Raw genomic sequence first — 18,412 nt, 5'->3', positions numbered from 1 at the left:
TGACCAGCATTTACCTCATTTTTAAAATACAATTTTCATTACGTGTTAAAGCTCATACAATATTCATAAACACAAGTGTCTGCATTGCTTTCTCTCTGACCTAGCCTTCATGCTGCTGAAGTAGAAATAAGGTTTTGTTCTTGTTGCTGTTTTTAACTTGCTATAATGTTTGCAAATAATACTTGCTGACTTTGTAGAGGTGTAGGAGACTGGTTCTTCAGATCACACCTTCATTCCAGAATGGAAAGAATGGGACAGACAAAAGGGAAGAGTGGAGGGGGGGGAACCTTTGTTTCTTTGACAGAGATAATTGTCACGCCAACATGAAATTTTGGCTCATCCTGTGTTTTGAACAGGTGGACAGATTCTTTGAATCCCTACTGAGAAAAAAACTTACATGATTCTATCTCCTTACCTTGAATTAATTAAGAAGTTTTAAAAATGTTGGAACATAAGGCTTGAAATATTACACTTTTCTGCTTTGCAAATATATCTGAAAGGTTACGACCCAGTGAAACACGCAGAGTCATCTTATAAAAATCTGAAGCGCATCCATATTTTTGGCCAAATTAAGACCTGATGTTTAAGCAGGTGCAGCTTCTCCATTGTGTGGATAGAGTTTGCCATAAACTGCAGCCTAGAGTTATTGACATTAAAAAGCAGGTGGAATAAGTTTATCCTGTTTTAATTGGACTATAATAGCCTCTCATTAGAAAGCAAAGCAGTCACCTTGGCATCACAGGCACAGAAATCATAATGACTCTCTGCTGTCCAGAAAGGCTAGAAAGCTGCTGCTCTTTTCTTTTCTTGTCTTTTGATCAGGTGTTTAGAACAGAAAGCTCACATTATGCTTCTTTCTCTCACAGACCTGATGATTTTTAATATAATTTTTCCATGAGCTATGTATGAAGTCTGAGCTCTTTTCTGGAAGAAAAGAGTAACCATTGTCCCTTGGTGACTATTCAGTCATGTCTCTAGCTTCTGTTGCTCTACCCAAATTAGCTTGACCTCAGATACTGGGCAAACTCTTGAAATACCATACACTCTTTCTCTGAATTAAAAATCCACTGGTGGCATTTAATTTATGTAGGGTTTTTTCATGTACAGATATTTATACCTTTTTTATACTGATGATATCTGAAAGGTAAGAAATGGTTTGAGTGTGAAGAAGCAACTGAGACTCAGCAGATCAGTGTCCTCCTCCTCCCCCCCACCACTCATTTCTCATCTGACTTTTGAGCAAGTCATTTACATCTCTTTGCATCAATTTCCCAGTGCACATAAAGGAGATTTTACTGCTACTTCAGAATAATTCATTGATAACACTAATATTATTTCCTATCTTCACCTGTATTGTTCCGTTGGGATACAGACTCTGTGCCTAGACAGTAACTGGCAGGAGAAACCCTGTTATAATTTGGGCTCTTTAAATGTTTGTAAGTATTCAGCTAGTAAAAGCTTGTTTGTCTAAACTATCCTGCCACACACACAGATGTGGCACATGATCTGGCAATGAGACACTTCAGATAGAGGGTGATTCTCCAGCTGTCACCCATCATGTGTCTGCCTCTGTTCCACTTTCAACCTCCCTTCCAGTGGTAAGAAGACAACCACTCCCATTTATAGCAAGTACAGGCTACAGACACAGAGTGCGTAGGTTTCCAGTTTCCATGCTACAAGTGTAATGAACAACCACTTCTCCTGACCTCCTACGGTGCTGTGTGTTCTCCATTCCACATAAGGACAGAGAAAACTCAGTGTTTCTTTGGAGTCCTTCAACACCTTTCAAGTTCAGCCCCTTGGCAATTAATGGATGGCTTGAAAGCTTGCTAGAAAATGTGGTTCTTTAGCACTGCAGCACTTCTTCATTTAGTACTTTGCAAGTGAGTTGTAAAAATTTGCCCTGGAGACAGGGAAATGCAAATATAAATTAGATGGAGCACTAATAACATTACATTACAGAACAATACAAACCGTTTTGGACACCCCACAGAGAAGAAATCCATGCATGCCTTTCTGAATCATCTTTATGGAAATTTCTGTAAACGTGCTGTTATTAAAAGAGAGTAGCAATTATTTCCTTCTTTGGTTCATCAGTTGCAGGGAGGGGGAGAATCAGCAAGGGAATTAATATTGTTTTCTTCCCTCTTCTCTTTTTCTTCCATGTGCTTGTTGGAGAGCTCTCACACGACAGGAACCGACAGCGTGGAAGCCTCCGCTGCTAGAAGAGAGCAAGAAGGACAGGAGAAGTGGTCAACATCGTTACAGATGGGGCTCCGTAGGTGGAAGTAGTTAAGAGAGTAGCAGAAGCAGACAAGGTTGCAGCTAACAAGGCTACTCAGGAAGCCAAAGCTATTAAGATATGTTGACATAACATTTGCAAGCTTCACAGGGGCCATCATTATAAATTAGATTTAGTATTGATCAGACAGTTCAGCATCGGGGCTGGAGGAAAACTGGACACAGAGTTCTTTACAAAATTGGCACTTCAGATTCTGCCTTCTGATTAACACAGAAGAGCAGAAAACCCCCATCTCCGCACTGACCTCAAATGGTGTGTCTGCTGTCCTCTTCCTGGGGGCAGGCAGAAAGTTGCAGTCATTTGGAGCTGGTACAATCTTTCAAAATTGCAGTTGCAGTCATAACAAGGACATTAAAAACGTGCCTGCCTGTAAGATACAAGTTAAATCCAACACGACTGCAAATGCTAGCAACTCCTTGCTAATGAGGCCTACTGGAGATTTTGCAAGCGTATCATTCAGGATGAAAACCGGCTGGCTGCCTGTTACAAGGTGTAGCAGGGAAGGGGTCTAGTGATTTAACACACAGGGAGAAAGCAGCTTGTGAGGCTCGTGACATCAATGGGGATTCCAGCCTTATACCTCAAATTATATGCCCTCTCTTCTAATATTCACCTTTCACTGTGCAATGCCCACGCCTTCCTCCTTTTTTCTCTTTTCTCTCTCTTTTTTTTTTATTCCTTTTGTTCCAGCAGTGTATTTTCATGCCTTTCCAGTAAGCACCACCAGAGCAGAAAATACCCAAGGTTTATAAGGAAGCCACTGCAGCTGAAAGTTTCTTTGTCCAAAATGAAGCTTTCGCTGCACTATCACTGGCCAGTGTTTAAATTCCCAAAGAAAATTGCTGCCAACAGGTTGACAACCTGCTCTGCAGCAGCCTCCCACCTGGGCTCCACAGCACACAGGGACCAGGTGCTCTCACCATGCTGAACCCTACACAGAAGGGGGAGATGGTGGTGACCCACCTTACCCTGCTCCTATCACCCGGTAGCCAAATACCCCTCCTGTGGTGCTTGGGACTGGTTCAGACTTTTTCCCTTGCCCAACTGACTTGCGTTCAAGCCCTGAATCTCCACGGCGTGTGCAGGAGTGTGATGGTGCTCCCTCTGCTCGCTTCTTGCTCATGCAAGAGAACAGCAGCGTTGTCCCAGGTGTGAGCTCTGCGCTGCTTCCTTGCCCATGGCCTTTCTGGGTGGTTGGCCTTGGCGTCTCACCACATGGACTGTACGTCTTGCTGGTCCCATGTCTAACACTTCTAAAAGCACGGTTTGCTTGGGGATCCTGAACACCACACTGGCCGTGTAGGGGTTGCATGCCGTCTCCACGGTGTGCCCCTGTGTGTCCAGCCCTCTGTGGCTTGCTCTTCCCACCTCTTCCCATTCTCAGAGGTGGCACAGGTCCTCCCTGTGGTCCCCCCGGCAGGACTGGTGCTGGCCTTTCCTTCCGCCTGTCCCTTCTCTCTTCTGGACTGCTGCCTCCAAACAAACATCCCATGTTTCAAAACACTTCATGTCCACTGGCAACCAAGAGTCAATCATTGCTCTTGGGCGACTGTGAGCTGCTACCAGGTCTCTGGAAGCAGCGGCTGTTAAAATGGAGAAACCCCAGATGCCGTGTCAGCATTTAGAAATTAATACTTAATGAAGTATAACCTCCCTTTTCCTTGCCAGTGAGGAGAGATGAAGCTCCATGGACATTGTGACCCTGCAGGGCTTAGCTCTGGTTCCTGAGGATCTTGCCAGTCTATTGCCACTGCCTTCATCTGCTCCTCCAACCTCTGCCTGCAGGAGAAGCATCTTCCTGGGGTCGCTTCCCACCTCTCGGGTCTCTGATGGGGTCAGGAAAGTGGTAAATGCCCTTTGGAAGGCACACAGAGGAAACCAGGGCTGCTCCGGGGACCTAAGGGGTAGCTCGAAAGGAAATTAAACATTTTAATTAGGAGGGACTGACTCTCTGCTGATCCCTACAGCATCAGGCTTTAATAACCCTTATGGGGTATTTTTAAACATCCCCTTGGAGATCACCTCCCTCCACTGGCGAGCCGTGGTGATGAATTATTGTGGAAAGGGGTAGGGAAGCAGCAGGCGAGTGGGGGACAAAGGCTGGCAGGGGGGAGAGGGGCAGCTGGCGTCCTCCCACTGCCACATTGTGGTGGGGCGAAGGGGGGTGCTCGAGTGCCCGACCGCAGAGAGGGCCGGGAGAAAGAGGCTCTTTGAGGGAGACTATTCAAGCCTTTATGTCTCGTCTCTTCACCTGCAGTGCCCCAGTAAGGAGCGGAGACTGCCCATAAATTGCAGTTTAAATCCATAACACCCCTGCACTAAACTGTCATCAAATGTTTACAGGTAAAATAACAAGACAAAAATGAAGGCTGGAGAAGGATTTTTATTGCTTTTAAAAGGTCTCTCTTGCAAGATGCTTGCCTTTTTTTTTCAAAGATGGTGCTGAAGAGTATTAAGAAGGCGGAGGGAAATAGAGCCCCCACATTTGAAGTGGGGGAAAAAACAATACTTTAATCACCACTCCTATTTATAACGTAATCTTTCTTACATTTTGTCTCAGGGTGTTTTATTCAGTACATCTTTCACAACCGTTTCTCTTTTGACTTTCTGGAAGATTATGCTAAATGTCAAAATGTCTCTATGGGCTCATAAAATAATGCCATAATAAAGCATCATTTTAACTTAGAATGGGTAAAACAACCTATAAAATAAAATGGAACATTTTGACATTAATTGAAAAAGTTACCTGCTTTTCTAGTTTCAGCAGATTCATGTCAGCATTAAAAAAAATAAATTAGGTTACAGTTTATTACAACATGCGATGACCTTTAAGTAATTTTATAGCACTTTATGGTTCTGTTGCAGTCTTCTAATCAGCATTGTGTCTGAAGGAAATGATAAGCAGACTTTCTCCTTCCACCAAAGTTCTGTTAATTTTAGTCCTTATGCACAGAGCAGGATTCCTGCTGCAGCCAGGTGAGTCAGTTTCTTTTAGTTATTTGAGTCTTGTAATGTCCTCCTGATTATTCTTTACATTTATTAACATTTGAGAGATTCATAGCTGTTTTATTGCCAACTAAATGTGAATAAAAACTAAATGTGGCCACTGCAGCATTCAGACCTGTCCCTCTAACTTTGAACACCAGTTAGTTCTGCAAGAAACTGTGCATAATTTTCCATCAGAAGACTTTCCTGTACTAGCTGCCTTTTATACAATGAATGTACCCTCAAGGTAAATTTATACTGACACATTTACAAAATGCACAACACTGCACAAGCACTTACACGGAAACACACACTAGGAGGGTGTTTTAATAAGGCTACAAAATTATTTTAGAAAGTGTCTGCAGAAAGACACCCTGCAAGTTTTCCTAAGTGGGTTTTGCAAATTATTTTTTAGAAAAAAGGAGAGAAAAATACATTAACCAAATGCTTCTAGCTGAAATTAAAATGTCCATGATACATTGCTTGAGGATAATAAATTTACCCCTTCTGTTTTTCCTGTGATCTAGTTATAACTGTCTTAGAATATAACAGAAGATAAGTGATTTAAATTGAAAAGGTCAGAACTGAACATTTTGGATAGTTCAATAAAAAGGAAAAGAAAAAGGTGACAAAAAACAGCAAAGCAAAGAACCAAGGAACCAAAAAGCCAGCAAGGGACTGGTGCTGCTGCCTTCTTGATATGGGCTGGTAACAGTTCATAAGCCAGGGGAAACTTCAGCTGACTGCTTAGATCAGTTTTCTTCCCAGCATATATCTCACCATTTCTGTTCAGGTGTTAGATCTATTATTATAAAGCATTGTAATATCCACTGTCATACAACTAAGAGAAAATATGTCTAAAGCTTAGCAGTAAGAACACGTAATAGTTTAGATTCTATTGTCATCTTTAATCTGCTGAAGAATTTAATTCCTTTTGTTATACTGAAAATACTATATTTCTGTTATCGTGTCCAGAGAATTCTGGTGGAAATTATAAGTTTTCTCAGACAAAGTTGTGTTTGACTATTTCTCTGATGAGGTGAAAGGTCAATTTGCTTATAGTTTCCATGCTTCATTAAAATTCAGCTTCTGTGCTGTGTAATGTGGGTAATATTAATTTTCTAAACATTGATGTACAGCAGCTGCTAACTAATTTCCATAATGGTTGTTCTATTCTAAGGGCATTAAACCTGAAACAAGGTGGATCCAAATGGAAAAAAATGTAGATGATTACTGGCCATCTGCCAAAAAGACGCTTGGGGACGTGAAATTTCTGGAATCACTGAAGGTTCATTTTGATCAAATATTCATATTCTGAGCCATGTGTCAACAATTTTACTGTTTAAAGACAAGGAGGTTGTGGAGGGGAATATTGACACCATCCTTCATGTGGGAGTTTGCTTTCAGACTTCTTATATAAAGAAGAATATGTTGTTAAAGAAGAATGGAGTTAACATTAAGAACATTAAGATGTGTTCAAAGGAAGGTGCAAAAGTAATGGAGACACGAATTTCTTCCTTTGGGAAAAAAGAGTGTGAGGGAAGAGAGGTCATAGTAATGCACTCAGCTTTGAAGTCAAGCATAACCATATGCATGACCATTTGGGAAATGCTTCATGTATTTTCATTTCCACAGATTCATTATACTAATGCCAGTAGACAGGACTATGTTTTTTAACTAAGGGAGCCACAGTCCTACATTAATAGATTCACAAGCCCAGGTGGAGTCCCAGACTCGAGGACCTGAATTGGTAAACCAGGCAACACCTTCTGATTGCATCCACTCCATGACCCCTTGCTGCTCTGCTCCTGAAAGACACCTCCTTCTGGTAGAAATTGCCTGCTGCATACCGTTTGGTCCCATTTTGCTTATTGCCAAATAGTTCACCAGGATCCATCTGCGATCAGCAATGAGTCTCACTAGCAGACTATTTTTCTATTCCTGAGCACTTCACAAACCGCCCATCATTTTCTCCAGTGGATTTGATAAGCGATGTTACTCAAATACACATCAGTTCACGAGCTGTGCAGAGTGCGGTTGTGCGATTTGTCTTCATTACTGCTCCAGTTTGACTGCACGTCTTGGTTACGTGGCACCGCACATGACGGAGCGTTTTCTTCCTGGTAAGCTGAGCCAAAATGTGATAAAACAGGGAAGCTCTGTGCACAAACAAAACGGTGATGAGGGCTGTTTTGCCAGTGGAGGATTGATTAGTGCTCCACCTATGCTAGCACTGCTTTCTTATCACTTCCATTTCCTCAATGTATGTGCTATGAATATAAAAGCGTGGAAAAAAAAATTAATAAAAAGACAGTTACAGATGAAGGAATTCCTAGCGCTGGGAGGTCCCTCTGGGCTTACTAAATGCCACTCTAAGTGCTGTTTTACTCAGTAAGAGCAACAAGAAGGGAACCGAGACAGGATCGGGCATTTGGGGGCTGTCCCTAGAAGAAGGCAATATCATTCCCAGGGCTTATTAGCTTGTATTCATCCAGAGATAACTCACCTTCTGCATGAGACCATGGGCAGAAATGAGGTTTTATACCTACCTGCTCCTGACTGTGCAGAGCCATTCTAAAATGCCAGGGGTTTACATGTGGGAAATGTCAAATACAGCCTGCCAGTGGTCTAATCTATTTTTCACCTTTAATTTCCCTCCTGTCTAGGCTTCCCTGATTTCAGCCTTGTTCCCCCTCCTTTATCACTATCTCATCAATGATTAGGTCAGCCATTGGTAGAATTTGGCTGTGTATAACCCATGATGAGAAAGTTTTAATGAATATCAGGAACAACTACCCAGCCTGCCTGGGAACTGCACTTCTGAATATTTCTGTGGCCTTCTAACTCATTTGTCAAGGCCTTTCCTTGCGCATGTGCAGACCTAATTGAGAAGTTTCTCCATTGCCCATCTTTTTCTCTAACCTAGACAGAGTTGTGTGTTGCAGTGTGAAACATAGGCTTCATACTCTCTGCCCTTAACAGTGTGTCTAGCAGCAACAATCTGGCTCTTCTGATGCAATACATGCCAATGCAATCCCCATGACATACCTTAAAAAGCCTTTGTGTTCTGGTTTTATAACATTAAAATGCCAAGCTGATTGCAATGGCGCATCTAGACCAGCTCTGTCTGGTCTAAAACAAGATTAAATCAAGGTGAGAACCAACTGATATTTCAGTTTCCAGTTGTCTTAGTGACTTAGCTCAGTGGTTTCCTGAGCCAAAAACTGAGTTTGCACCTTTGTGATTAATAGTCCTTGATGGATGTTTCTTTTGTTAATTTATCTAACTGCCTTTTCAACTCTTTATACTTGAGCCCCAGTGAAATGAAATGGGAAATGAAGACTGTCTTTACTAATGAGAATCCTCAGTCTCTGATTATTTTTTAATATTGATATCATTTAAACACAAGTGTAACACTTTTTTTCTTAAGCTTTCAGAGAGCTCATTTCTGAAATTAGGAGAAACATTACAATTCCCAGCCAAAAATGTAGTATTTTAGGAAATGTAGACGTTGCTGTAAATAAGGGCTTTGAACAAGAGGAAGCTTTAAATATAGTGCTGTACTGAAAGATTATCACGTAGAAAATTAATGACTGTGTTTTAGCTAGCTGAACTGACTCTCTCCTTCTGCCCTCGGAGTGGTCACTTGATTTTAGCCCTGCTAAGAGCACCACATAAAAAATTAAAGCTACCTGTTGGGATGAGCCTGAGGAAAGGACAATGGACAGGCAGGGCTGGGGACACTGCTCCAGCCCGGCAGGGCTACATCCCCATTGCTCTCTCCAGATGCAGAAGACTTGGGGACCACTCCCCATCAGCCCTTAATCCACCTCCTCTCCCCCCAGGGCAAGACAGATCCAGAAATAATGTCGCTGTTTTATAGGTAGGCAAAACTGAGTTTTCGATGTTTATCACAGGAAAATAAGAACGAGCCATGCAGGCATTATTTCGACAGAGAATTGATGATCTTGGAATGACAGCACCCGTTGCGAAAGTTGTGCTCATGATCTACTCAAAACAGAGGTGTTATGAAAGGAGAGGGAGAACATGGTTTTGTGTTCTCCATTAAAACTGTTGTTATGGTGCTCTCTGTTCTGTTACACATTTTATTAGGATAATAATTTCAGTAAACTACATCTGGCTTTCCTGAGGGCTGTCCCCTCAGGTTAAACAGGCTGTCTAAAAATATCTCCCTGTTTTTTCAAATGTTCCTCCTTTTTATCTTCCTTTTGATGGCTTTTCATTTGAATTATTTCTCTCTTTTTTTTTAAGATTACATTAGCACGTTTTCCCCCTTAATTCTATAATCTTTTCAACTCTAGGCTCCTTTGTACTTTGTGCTTTTGTACCCTTTTCTTCTCAAGTCCTTTTCATGTTTCCTCCCTTTTGTTTTTCCCTGGGAGCCTTTATTGTCATTTTATCCTTTATTTTTAGTCTTGAGCTATACAGTAGGAAGTAATGCTAAGAAAATTGAAAAGGAAAAAGCTGCATAAGCCAATGTAGTAAAGAACAGTCATATACTGAGCCATAGGAGAACTTACAAATGAAGGCACAGTGGTGAAGCCCATATACTTTTGGTCTCTGTGGTGCAATACCCATGAAAAATAAAACAGTGACATTTCCTTTAAAAAAACAAAAAGGCAAGCCAATAAACAAATAAAAGCCCCACACCTGTGTGTGTCTATGACTTTGCTATAAAAATGGCCTGGAAATGGACCTCTTTGCAATGAGAATCTGAGCTAAATCCCTCATGCATTGAGATAAATCTATTTTTAAGGCACAGATGTGAGAGAATTTGCCCGGAGACTCCTACCAAGTGAGCAGAACCTGACAGTGACTGATTTTGGCTTGTGCTGGAAGCTGACTTACTATTTTATGAGTTAACTTATTGTTTAAATGCTTTAATGCTGATTTATGCCAAGATTGTCTGCTTTGTATAAAGAGGTATAAAACCAGCTATCTTTTATATAAATCACATTCCTGATAAAGTCTCTTTTCAACTGAGGAGACAAACATGGCCAATTAATATTGGGAATTTGACAGATTGTTGCCACCATTAAACTGAACTATCTCTGCGTGCATCAAATCCCTTCCTCCTATTTTACTTTTCTATGCTGCAACTTACATTGAAGAAAAATAGAAGTTTAAAAGGGGGAGCTCCAAGCATCAGCTCTCAGGGACGAGAGCTGCATGGTGCTGAGTGCTTGCCCAGGCTCCCAATTTCACCCACTGCACAGGTGTGAAGGCGAGCTGAGGACACCCAACACCTCCCAACATCTGAGGACACCCAACATCTAAAGCAATAGACAGGGGGCCTGGACTGGAATTCAGGTTCCAGTGTCGAGAGTGACTCACCAGCCCCAGTACCAGCGCTTGCAGGCAGCAGGGCAATGTCGAGGTAGAGCTAGTGTCCCATCCACAGGCTTGAGCTGGAGCTCAGGCTCAGGCTTGTAACCACTCCACTGCACATCCTTTTTTGCACCAGGTCACTGTGGGAGGCAGGAGGCACAAAATGTCCAAAAGAATGTCCTGTCCAAAATGTCTGCTGCTATGGATGTGGGGCTGATATGATTAGCAAGCTGCATCCAACTGTTCTACAAATATGTGCCCCCCACTCAAAAATCATAAATAACCATCTAAGTTAAATTCTTCTGTCAGAAACACTGGCAGAATTATGCTGTCATAAATTTTATGGAGACATAACCAGGGATGATGAGTTCTTGGGTTGTGATGTTTATTAAAGTGTTTATTGGAACTTCGCAGTACAGTAATAAATGATATTATAAAACAAATTGGGCTGTTTCTAATCAGCAAAACAACACAAAACTGAGATGCAGATGTATTTCTTTTTTTCTTTCAATTTCCATTCCATGAAAAATTAGGGATATCTTTCTGAAATTTTTTCAATCATGCTGAATTTAGAGCAGTGTACTAGTAAGAATGTCCTTTCTCCTGCCCTATATATTTCGCCACCTGTTCTGTAATTATTTTGGTCTGCTTCAGAGGTGACACACTGATCACTGTAGTGACTGATCACTGTAGTCAATCATTCTGTCTTTGTTCTGAAAGTCTAAAATTTTCAATAGTCATGGCTTATAAACTCAGAGGGGACCACTGTGGATATTTAATATGTCTTCGTGTTCTATTCAGACTGTAATATCCTAATTTATTTTTCATTTGAGCTAGGTGTTTAGAGGGTTAAACTCAACTTTTTGAGGACCAGATGGTCGATCATAGAATCTTGGTAACCCTGCTTTCTGTGAGTGGTGGTCCTCTTGCCTGTTCTTTGTCTCAGTGGCTTTTATGGCCAGAGCTTTTGTCAGTTTTGTACGGCTGGCATCTTGGTGCTGTGTGGCTGGTGCACAGCTGACGGCTCCAGTTTGCTCCCCATGGCCTCCCAGCAAGAGCTGGGCTTGGCAGCAGCCATGCCAGGACACTGGCAGAGATAAGACGTCAGGAGTGGGAAAAAAGGAGTACTTTGCTCAGAGGTCAGGGATGTTTATGTCAAGTGCACAGGTAGGGGCATGCAAACCCAGAGTGAAAAGGGACAACCAGGTACAGCGTAGAGATTGTTGGGAAAGATGCATTGCTTGGGGAAGAGAGGTGTCGGGGATCAGGAATGGGAAATTCCTGTGGCGAAGGGAGAGAAGGAAGAGGGCTGAGTGGTGCAAAGGGCTGGAAAGTTTCAGTGGTTTAGGGAGGTTTGGGAAGACTATGGAACACTTTTGGTAGTGCTGGGTGATGATATAGGTCTGCTCCCTCCTCTCTTCTCCCCGTGAATCTGTGCCCTCGCACAAATGGCATGGGAAAGTGAGGGAAGGCAAAGGCATGGAGATCAGCAGTGCAATGAGCCTGTCCCGCTCTTCCCACCCTGGAGAAATTTACCCCCCCCAGCACCACACCCTGACCCCAACCACAGGGCAGTGGCACATCCAGCCATGTAGGGAGAGACAGATGCCCCCTCTGAGGGTAGCTCAGATGGCTTGGGCAGCCAGTTGCCATCCCTCCCTGGAGAAAGGGCAGGCGAAGGCAGGCAAAATAGCCAAAGATGTGGCAGCCAGGACCAATCATAATTTTACAGCACTGACAGTTATCCATCCAAGGCAGCTACCTGCTCTGCCTGTGCCTCAACTTTGCCCCAGCTGATCTCAAGGTGAAAGGATGATTCTAAATGATAAACTCTGTGTGTGTATCTGCTTGTAATAAGGGATATCTTTGAGCTTTGGGGACTGGCAGGTGAGCTGTGGAAAATCACTTTAAATAACACAAGACGTGGAAGCATATTTTACCTGTTTATCACAATTTAATCTAAACCCATTTATATCTATTTCTGAATAGCTACAGATGCAGAATTGGGGATTGGAATGAGTGGTGGTTTAGGCTGAGCGTATTTGTCCTCATCTTCCCCACAAACAACCCCTTCAAAATGCAAATCTGTGGAAAGAAGGTTCATGCTCACCCCAGCATGAACAAATGTTGAAGCCGCTGTCACATGCACTGTCACATCCCCAGCCACAGTTTTGCATGGGTACACAATGCTCATTTTTCAGCCACAACTTTTACAATTTCCTACCTGACACAAGCTGTGAAAAGGAATATTCTCCTTTGGCATGCAGATTTTCTGTTTACATGGGCAACTTTTATCTGGGAGACCAGGGGGGATCCGTCCTCATCAGAATTTTATAAATCTTGCTAAGATTTTTTCATTACCATCTTAATAGTAATATGAATAATGCAATGGAGGTAACTACAAGTTTCCTTCAAACTTGTTGCAACACGTAACAGTTTACAGCACATAATAACAAATGTAACACTTAGCAAAACTTCCATAGTTTTTTCTTTTCTCTTTTTATTTTTGAGAGGCTGGAAGGCGATACGGAGTTCTTATGAGTTTGTGCACTGGCATGGTAGTCTTCAGTGGGGATTTCACTGATTAATCCTTGCAGAGATCGACATGTTGTGACAGGTGCTGAGCATGAAAAGGAGCACATTGGAGAAAGTTAAGATGCTAAGGGACTTTTTTTTTTTTTTCCCTGACATATAACAATTTAGTGTACTCATTTTGATAGTATTATCTTCACAATGAGTAACCTACAGAGAATGCCTTTTCTTGCCCTCTGTGACAGAGCTCTCTTGAACCTCCCTTGTGTCCAATATGCACACACACAAAGACACCAAATATTTTCTGTTGCAATCCCCACGAGCTAAACATTGTCCATGAGTCAGCTTTAGTGTGAATTGGAGATTTGCAAAACTCGGGCTGAAACTTGGCGGGAGGGCAGCACCTTTTAACCAAGCAGAGGTGCCAATGCCAGCAACCTCTGTGTGGAGAGAGATGTTGGATTTTTAACTTGAACAAGGTAGTCAACCAGGAGGCTCAGCTCTGGCCCAGAGATATCATGCGATTATGTCATTAAAAGGCAAACTTTTGATAATACTTATTTTTACCATTTCAGATAGAAAGACCTAGGGAATTATAGCAATATTTGAACATGATTCCCCAAATATTTTCTCTCTACCACAATACAGTCATACCCGTAATTTATTGCCCTCTCCAACAAAAGACAAAACTGGCCTTTTCTTATGAAATGAGGTCAGGGAATGGAAGGCAGGGGCATAACTGACAAAAACAGAGAGAGGACAAAGTTGTACACTGACTCTGAGATACAAGGCAAGGCCAGAGCTTGCAGAGGCAACAGAGAGCTGGGGGATGCAGCAAGGGGGCTCCCCGCGGAGGTGTGTGGGGAGAGGCATGGGTAAGCCAGACAGGACTAAACAGCTACATTTGAGATGGTCCGGAGGGGAGGGAGTGTAATCAGTGTTAATTAATTACGCTGTGTTTATTTTTACTCTGTTATTCAGTGCCCCAGGTGCTTTACTGGTGGAGAGGGAGGGCACACTAATAAATTGGTATTGCTGCTTATTATTATGTACTAATTTGTAGCAGCAGTCTGCGGGCTTTTTTTTTTAAGGCAAGTCAATAAAGATAATATTCCTCAAAGGTGATTTCCAGATAAGAAGGCAGTTTATCAGTACTCCCAAATTTCAGCCAGCTGTCATTAAGTGTGTCTCCTCGGCTTGTGAAGGGCTTTGTAGCTGGGTCAGGGCTGCTGGAGCCGGCTGCAAGGTTGCTAAGGGAACCGCTCTGTCCTGAGATTCTTCTTATGCATCAAACTTTCATCTTGCAAAATATCTGTAGGCAAATCACCGTGAGATGAATGCTAATATGCTGCACAACTGGGACAAGTGGGCTGAGGTAGCTAGAAGGACTGAGTCACATTTATTTGATTTCATTTTCGTATTAGGTGTGTGCACAAATGCATAGCTAAGAGGACATAAATATATGGTATTACACAGGCATTTGTGCTTCTGAATTGCTGTACTACAGGGACTGTCATTAATAATATTTGAGGTTTTGGGAGTGTGCTAGGTTGCTTTGGAAGGTGCTGAGAAAAAAAATCAATATACATGTTACTAGAAGGGCCTTAATTTTGATGGGCTTTGGATCAGGCTGAAGTGCAGGCAGTGTCACTGGAGCATTTCTGTCTAAAATGGGAGGCAACAGTCACTCAGACAAGTGATAGAGATTGAACTGCAGAACTCTTGGAGCTGAAAAATTTTGGCCAAGAGTTTGAAACAAACTTACCCTTAAGAAAAAGGCGATAAGCCCTTTAATGTGTGCAGAGAGTAGATCACATGTCTCTTTTTCAGGTCTCACCTTACCAGAAAGGTCCAAAGATAGTCTAGCACACTGCACACCATTTATCTACCTCAAAAAGTGGAAGGGTTGAGTCAACCCTGCTGGGATTTAAACCTTTGTTTCCAGGGTGTCTGGATATTTCAAAGCTGATACTTAGACTACTAAGACAACCCCTCTGGCTTAGTTCATTATACAGTGGAGCAGCTTATAGTGAACTCTGACCTATAGTGAAACTGATGAAAGTGAAAATCTGTAATAGTTCCAATCATGGTGCTGGCTTCCAGCAAGAGTATAATCGGTTTACAAACAACTGCAAAAGTTGTAGTTTAGTATACTTTCTTTATTGCTTGGTGCAATTCTCTTGAATGGAATATTTAAATTTTACACAAACCTTCACCTTAAATTAGTCTTACATTGAAATGGCATGTCTATGACAAGGGATACAGTCCATCAAGAGAGGACTGTGATTCCTTTTTTGGCCCAGAAGTTCCCTTGTATTTCCAGCAACTAGCTAATGGGGTGATTTAAGATCAGTAAAAAATTAAAAATTAAATGCTTGAAAAGATTCCTTGTCAACCAAGATCACTAGCCCTAAAGACTACAGGCTTGAAAGACCGTCTGACTATTATAAATTGCTCAGATTTGCAATTTCCAGGAGCACAGAAGTCTGCTACAACATAGTCTTGTTTGTGTTTGTACTGACGAGTCTGAGATTGATGCAGTTCATAAAGACAAACAGATAACTTTCAATGGCTGACTCACATGAGCCTTCAGCAGACTGTAAAAAGTAAGTTTTGACCTGTATCAGGATTAAAACCTGCAGCATTTCAAATTAGGGTAAATTAAGCTTTTGTCATATTATCTGGCCCCAGTGGAAAATTCAGTTTACAGGCAGAGTCTGGGCATGCTCATCCATGTAGGGAAATGGGTGATAGTGGAAGAGGGGATTATGCATTTTTCTTTGAAAACATGGTTCTTTGAAATGATGTAATTCAGAAAAGTGGCATTATTGTTATAGCATGATAATCTATGGATATAAATGAGGCAAGATTTGTAGGGGGAGATAATATCTTTTATTAGACCTAGCAGATTGTTGCAAAAAACCAGACAGCCTTTCAGCTATAAGAGCCATTTTTCAAGGCTGAAATAAAAGCAGCATCTTTGGTGTTAAAGGCAATTGAACAGTTGGTCTGACTTTAACTTGATTACATTAAATAGTTAGACTATTTGGGTTAGAAAGTGGTTGGTACTTGTGGAGCAGAAGAGCGGAGTGGGCAAGGAAAAAGTTGATAAGGTCATTGGCTCCGATTGGGTAAAAAGGTAAAAAGACAGGTAACTCATTGTCTGTGAAAGATGAAGGGGCTTGGGGAGGGAATTACAGTTTGCCATAAAGCCAGTCTCTCTATTTAGTCGATGATTTTTAGTTTCCAGCAGGGTTGTGTGTTTTAGTTCCCACACTCCTCTTCTAAAGGTGCTTTGTATATCTCCCTGGAGGCTTAGGCCTGAGCTGTCGCAGATGGAGTGGCTATTTTGTGAAAAAAAGACCTTCTGCTAACTGGGAGCTTCTGTCCTTTACTGACGATCTCTGTGAGTTTTTCCAGTGTGAGGTTATTGCTATTTTACTGCCATGGAAACTGCGTGGGTATCTGTCTCACTGGCCAGTGCATAGTGTGTTCTGGGATGTGCTTGTGCAGGAGCCAGAGGTTTTGATGCTTCTGGAGTGGTACGTTTACCATGGTGATCATGGAGGCCTGTTGGCAAGTCTCGCATGTGTAGCTCAGATGCAGTAAGGTGCCCAGAGCCATTGAAATTTTGATTGGAAGAGTGCTCACTTAGTCCACACTCCTGCTTAAGCAGGTCTGCTGCAAACACTAAATCAGACTTTGTGGCTCTGTCTAGCCAAGCAAGTACTGAAAACTTGCAAAGACAGAGAGTCATCACCTCTTTGGGAAGCCTGTTCCACTGTTGCCCTATTCTCCTAGTGAATAAGTCATTCATGCTGAACTTCCAAAGCTGTGATTTGCTGTCATTGCATGTTTTTGTACCATCTGCTGTCTACTAGAAGACTTGGGCTCTGTTGTCTTTGTAACTCCCCTTTCAAGCTCTTGTAGACTGCTCCTAGATTCTCCCCTTATGATTCCTCTTTAATCAGACTAAACCAACCCAGTTCCTTCAGTCCCTCTTCACTGGCCATGTGCCCCAAGCTCAAGACTTGGGGGTCATAAGTGTACTCACCAAACCTTCCACAGCTTTTTGAAGGTTCATTCTGTGTCATCACCCATGTTGCTGATGAAGATATTGGACAGCATTAGCTTGTTGTCAAACCCTTGGGCACTCTGCTGCTGGCTGCTGCCTTGACCTTGAGCCATTGATTACTATCTTTTCGGCCTGGTGGCCCAGACAATTTTCAGTTCATCTAGGAGTCCATTTGTCAAGCCCATAATTCTCCAGTTTCTAGATGAAAATGATATAACCTCACATTCACCATTCTCCCTGCATCCATGCCATCAGTCCTTTCACCACAGAAAGGAATCAGGGTTTCTGAACACAGAATCATAAAAACATTGGAGGGTTTCAGTTGGAAGTGAACTCAAGGTCACACAGTCCAAACGCCTGCTCAAAGCATGGCTAACTTCAAAACAGAGATCAGATTGGTCGGGGGCTTGTCCAACTGAGCTTTGATATTTCTGGTCATTCCATTGACCTAAATTGCCCTTGCTATATGTCTGTCTCTGCCTTCTTTATACTTTCCCATTAGGCAGTAGCTTCCCACAGTCATTCTGGGGATGCTCCCCAAGACTCACTTTAATATGTTAGCATTTTCTCTATAGGGGAGAAATGGCAGGGTCAAACTGGTGTTCCAGATGTGACCTCACAAGTGTCAAAAAGAGGGAAACAATCACCAGTCCACCTCAACCTGCTGGCTGTCATCTTGTAATGCAGCCCAGGACTCAGTCCAACTTCATCTCCATAAATACGATTTGCTTTGATAAATCTGTTGACTGCTCTGGACTAATACCTGTCCTTCACATGTTCAGAAATGGATGTGCTCTACTATTTTTCTAAGGACTGAAGTGGGACAGATCAGCTTACAGTTCCCTAAATCCTCCTGGCCTTTCTTAAAGTTGGGCATAACATCAGCCCAGTTATCAGGGACCTCCCCCAAACATGATTTTATTTTTCATGTGATTTTTCGCCTCACAAGCGTACTAGCCATATCTTTCAGCACCTGCTGAGGAGTCCCATCCAGCCCTATGGATTTCAATACACTGTTGGCTCTCCTCCTTCCCTTACAGCGCTGGTATGCGCAGAGAACTGGAAGCAGGTTTTTCCTGACACAAAAAGATATTGAGTACGTCAGCCTTTTCTGTACTGCCCATCACCAGATTTTCTCCCATTCAGAAATGGATGCACATTTTCTCTGA

This window comes from Numenius arquata, chromosome 2 (assembly GCF_964106895.1).
Source record: "Numenius arquata chromosome 2, bNumArq3.hap1.1, whole genome shotgun sequence".
Taxonomy (NCBI): Eukaryota; Metazoa; Chordata; class Aves; order Charadriiformes; family Scolopacidae; genus Numenius; species Numenius arquata.
Note: the sequence above shows the minus strand (reverse complement) of the source record.